Genomic DNA, 6,000 nt, shown 5'->3' with positions numbered 1-6,000 from the left:
GACAGTTTCTACTCTCTAGTCCTATGCAGTGCTTTTCCTCACAATCACAATATTTTACAGGCATTTCAGCCAAACACGTTACACTGACATGAATAATGTTAAATCAAAATAAAAAGACCAGAAGTAAATAGTATGAACGGCTGCCCAAGAGTGCAGAACATTGCCGAATTTCAACCTACCTTGAGATCTATTCTAGAAAAAAATATTCGAAATTTAATGGTCATGCTACAAACCCCATGAGAAGTGAAAACAACCTACATAAATTGTCCCTTGTTTTTCATGTGGCAAATTGTATCATTACAAAGTAGAAGTTAATGAAAACAGTTTCTTTTAATAATTAACTTCACATTGAGGCAATCCTCAGAAAAACATGCCAACATCTGTTTCAGCTCCTTTATTCACAGGAAGCAGTTATATTAGTTTGCTGTACAGTAACTTACATGTGTTAGGCAGACATTCTGAGTGTGCCAATTTGGCGACCTCACGTCCGCCAGACGGACCTGGTGTGCGTTTCATTAGGACAACTTCATATTTTCCAGCCAGAAAGATACCTACCAGGGAGAGATGAATAATACCCTTGTTGTATATATGACATGAGTACCTTTATGTGTGGAGCTTAATCAGATCTAAGCAGGGTAAAGTCACTGATAAAACAGAGACAAACTGAGACAACTACCAGGATTTTCATTTTTCCCTCAGGTATCCCCAAGTTGACCAGGGAGCAGCAGAGTAGGGAAGTCTCCTTACTTTATAAGTGTCTGGAGCTTTCAGGAATGCAGATGATGCAATGTAATCAAGCTGTGATCAAAACATGCTCAATTTAGGAGTAGGTTCAAGGTAGAATTGGGAGCAGTTTTTGACTATTAGGTGATGCATTGGATGATAGGAGGAGGGCAAAAGCTTTTATACTATGGGGACCCATGAGTGCTTCCTCCCCCCAACTAACTGCTCATAGTGTGCAAGCTTTTGTAGACGTAAAAGTTTACATTTTAGTTCCCAGCCACCTTTAAATATATATGAAGAGAATGCACCCCCAATTAAAGCGTCCTGTATAGGCGCTCTCCTCTCTAATGCAGTAAAGGACACTGGTGTGGTTATTATGCACAGCCCCTTAAAGTGCATGTACACTGTTCATGCCAGGAATGCTCACAGTCTCCATGGATGGAAAAGGGTTCTATTGAGTCAAATGGCGCATATTGTCAGGCTGTGCTGTTGGTGGTGTGACATCATGTGCGATCAAAGAAGTTGAGGATCAGCGGACAGTGTCTTCTTTTAACTGGCAATCCTAAATGTTCTACATTAAATTCGCTTTCCTTAATACTCACTATTTTTCAGGGATTGTTAAAAACCCTATTTGAGCTAATTCACAAAATGCTAAACAGATTTTGCTATTGGGGAATATCAAGTTTCTACTCAATAAAAGAGAAGGTGTTGTGAATGAAGAAGCACATGCACATCATAGTAAAATCAAAACTCCACTTTTAAGGCTGCTGAAATTGGACTTGTTGCAATTACTACTGTACACCACGTTGCCGAAGTCTGATTTACAAACATATGGAAAAAATGGGACCCTTTCTAGTTTTAGTCTAGTCTGTAGAATATTTAAGAGGAGGGAAGCTCCTTTTCAAAGTCTAATGTATACAAGGCACCTAAAATTTGAGGCCCGCCTCCTTCCAAAACTCAGGGTGTTGTGGTTAGTTTTGGTGATAAAATATCTAAGGGCAATGGTAGAAGCGTAACAGAAGTTCTCATTCCCTCAAATGTAGAGAAAATGTCTAATCCATCAAAATGTTGCAATCTAAGTCTAAGGAAATATCTGCTTCATAAAATAAAACCTAAAAGGTAGAACAAGATCTTACTGGAAGATCTAGCTCTGACCTAGTGTGGGAGGCAGCGATCCCTAAAATATTGTACTTTAAACCCCAAACTATGTTGAAGAGAAAGTCTGAACTCTGCCCTTGAACCACTCCACACTCCTTGCTACTTTCAAATAGATCCAAGCGTTTAAATAAATTAGCTCTTCAGATATGTGCCTAGTTGGGTGTAGCAAGGTGAGAGAGTGTGAAACTACAAATGCGCAATTTCAATCTAAAGTAGTTATGTCCAAAACAGCACAGTTGTTATCACACAGGATACGATTTTGTAAGGTCTCCGACTCTTCTGAACAACATAATAAAAGTAATGGTGTGAACAATCCTAGTTTCATTTGGAATCATGGGGGCTGTTGTCTATGCAAGTTGAATGCGTGCATTTAGGGTCATCTTGGTAATAGAAAATGAGAATAATTGGTGTGTAACGGTAATGAAAAGAACAGGATAATAACCATATAGTTTCAAAACAATTTGTTTGATGGCAACAACAATGGTTGCTGTGCATCGACTGCTCTAATTCTGACTATCCTAGTCTTCAGAGTTAGAAAAACAGAGTAGCAGATTTTAGTTAGGTGAATGGGCATTCGACATTCCCAAAGATCTTAAAGTGGAATATTCATGAGTTCAACACATTTTCCACATCATTGGCCTATAAACCAGTTTTGTTTGTGTATTCGATATTGATCCTACATGAAACGTGTTTGTGGGAGTGCCCTTCTATCGATGGATTTCTTTGTGTTGCAAAGGAATCCACCCCTTCAAACATTAGGCAGTCAACAAGTGGTAAGTTGACATTAGTATCTCTTCTTCTTGGTAAAAAAGTGTTATTATAGGAGACATCCAGTAATTGGCTGTTGGGCTACTCTTACTTCTTTTAAAGCACAAAGAGTGACACCTTTATTCATTTTTCTAAATGTGTATATAATTATAATAATAATAAAAAAATGTGTTAAATCTCCTGGTTACTCTAAGAACAGTGTGTCCCCGCGCTGTGGAAACAGAAACCTAAAGGCAATAATATATATCCAGTCAGAGCTAAGGGGGGTTCAAGAGTGGAAAAAAAAGGTCCTCAATTTTTTGGGAAAAGGTGAGTTTTCAATTTCTGACAGAACCTCCTCTAAGATGGTTCCATGCGCAGCTCAATCGGGAGCGCGTTCCACTGTTTACTAGCCAGGTATCTGAAAGAGCGGCCGCCCATCCGCACTCTATAGATACGTGGCACCTGGAAAAGCATACTCCCTAACGATCTCAGAAGCCGCTTAGGATGGTACACGGTCAGCAACTTTTGCAGATAAATAGGCCCCTTTCCCGGAGCAATGCGCTGAGCCATACACATTGTTTTAAACAGAATTCGTTCCTGGACAGGAGGCCAGTGTAAAGAGGCTAGTGCACGCTTCCCAGAAGATTTACGGGAAAGATTCAGTGCCAGCCTGGCGGCCGTATTCTGCACACATTGAAGTCGCAGCAATCCTTTTTTGCTCAAACTAATGTATAATGAGTTCCCATAGTCTACATGGGGGTGACAAGTGCATGAATAAGCGTTTTTCTACTCGTAGCGGGAAGCAAGTCCAAAGTTTTCCGCAGGCTTTTTAAAATGCCATAGCATTTGCCGGCTACCCATTTGGTGTGGTCTTCAAAGGATAGATTGCTATCCAGTCGGACCCCCAGGTTTTTCACCTGCTTCGAGGGGGTAGGGGTGGACCCCAATTCGGATGGCCACCATGCAGATGACCAGATGGATGGTGCTTTCCTGACCACCAGAAGCTAAGTTTTACTTGCGTTGAGGCGCAGGTAGTTGTTACTCATCCAACCTGCTAGTTCCATTAGGCAGGCGGAGAAATTGGCTGCAGCATCATTCGGGGGCTGGGATAGTGTTACCACCAGTTGCGTGTCATCGCATAGGACACAATATCCACCCCGTAGGCTTTTACTACCTTTGCCAGGGGTTCCATATATAAATTAAATAAGGTAGGGCTCAAAATAGAGCCCTGCGGAACCCCTTGCTTTAGTGAGCATACCTCTGATTTAAAGGGAGGGCAGTGGACTTGGAACCTTCTGTCCGCAAGAAATGAGCGCAACCACTCATGCGCTGGCCCTACCACCCCTGCCTCCCTTAGGCGGGCCAGGAGGACAGGGTGCGAGACGGTATCAAATGCCGCACTTAAATCAAGTAGCAGCAAAGCGGCCGTCCGTCCTTCATCTGCTCTCGCACGCATCAGCTCCGCGGAGAAAAGCAGAGCCAATTCCGTGGAGTGGTTAGCTCTAAAGCCAGACTGGGAGGGATGGAGCAACTGACCCTCCTCCATATGTCTGATCATCTGAGCATTCACAATTTTCTCTACCACTTTAGCACAATACGGCAGGAGCGAAATGGGGCGGAGGTTGTCCAGATGGGACAGATCAAGATTAGCTTTCTTCTTGATCGTAATGACTTGGGCTGTTTTCCAGTCCTGTGGCATATAGCTTGCTTGGAAAGACAGTTCTGCTAATCGACCAATATGACCTATCAGAAGTTCAAGCGAACTTCTAAAGACCTTAGGTCGGGCTGGATCCATCGGAGATCCTGACTGGATGCTGTAAGCTATTTTCATCAGTTCCTGTAGGTCCGGGACTATGAACTTATTGAGGCAGCTATCGGCCCTTAGCTTCATTTCTCCAGCCTGTCCTGGGAATAGCTCCTCCGCTTCCGTTGGAAAGGACCTATATATGGTTTCGACCTTTTGTACAAGGTGGTCCGTGATCGTCTCACAAATCTCTTTGGAATAGGTATCTGGGGCCACAGTCCTGTTCAGTGATGTGAGCTCTTTATATATGGAGAAGAGCTCCATTGTTGAATTCTCTGCTCGCTCAATTTCTTTCTTTAGGAATTCTCTTTTGGCTCTCCTTATCAGGCGATGATACCCTTTTAAACTGTCCTTATATTCCTGCTTAGCCAGCTCACCATAGTTTTTACGCTATACGCGCTCTAAACCTTTGCATGCGGACTTCGCTGCTTTTAAGTCTGCATTAAACCAGCGAGCTGTCTTGGTACACCTTGCCGGGGCGTTGTTCGTCCACGGAGCGACCCTATCTAGGGCGCCAGTCAGCCAGTCTTCGTATTCCTTCCATGCCTTAACCAGGTTATCTCCCATCAGGGGGCATCCCTCCTTCAAGGCAAGCTCTAAATCAGCCTGCTTGAATTTCCCCCATTGCCTCCGTTTATGCGCCGTTGGTCTACATTGCGTAGGGCTTTTTGGCATGCCGGGTGTCGAGAACTGAATTAGATAGTGATCTGACCATGGAACCCTAATCGGGGGCTGAACCACCAATTCATCCCAATTGGCAAAGATCGGATCCAGAAGACGACTCGCTTGGTGAGTAGGTACCCCAGATTGGAGTTTAAGCTTAAGTAATTCCAGCGATGTAATCACTCTTTGAGCTTCCTTGTTCTCCACCTTCTCAAAATGCAGATTGAGGTCCCTAAAATTAGGAGCCTATTGTAACGGAGGGCAGGTTGCACAACCACTTCCGTCAGGCTCTCTATAAATTGTAGTGATCCTCCTGGTGGGCGGTAAATTGGAAAGCCGTTTATGGTCAGCCTAGGTGCAGGTTTGATTCAGAAGAAACCTGCTTCACTATTGCTAATACTCACTGCCTCTAAGGTGCACATCACCTCAAGTTTTTGCACCATAGCAATGCCCCCTACCCGTTGTGCGCCCCGGTCGACTCTTAATATCCCATAATTCTGGGGAAGTGCTTCTAGGATCTCTGTGGCTGACTCCTCATCCAGCCAGGTCTCCGTTAAAAACAGTACATCTGGCTGTTGGTCAATCAGGAGATCAAAGATTTCCATTTTATGTTTTGTTAAGGGAGCGACAGTTTATCTCTACCATAGACAGTGTCACCTCCTTATTTTCCTGCCTCAGTGTTTCCATCGGGTTATATAGGCAGACCTTGCACTTTAAAGGCAACTGTTCCACCCACATGTTATGCTTACAGACCTCTACCACCGGTGGGCGCAACCGCTCCATCTGTTCTTTAAAATATAATATTCTTAGGGGAGGCCCGAGGGGAATTTGGGCAGGGGTTTGGGCCCCTAGCCCCGTCTGGCCGCGGACGGGCGCAGACGGGCTTGCCTTTGGCGCGCTGC

This window comes from Lissotriton helveticus, chromosome 4_1 (genome assembly GCF_964261635.1).
Source record: "Lissotriton helveticus chromosome 4_1, aLisHel1.1, whole genome shotgun sequence".
In the NCBI taxonomy this organism is placed as follows: domain Eukaryota; kingdom Metazoa; phylum Chordata; class Amphibia; order Caudata; family Salamandridae; genus Lissotriton; species Lissotriton helveticus.
This window is presented reverse-complemented; position numbering follows the sequence as displayed.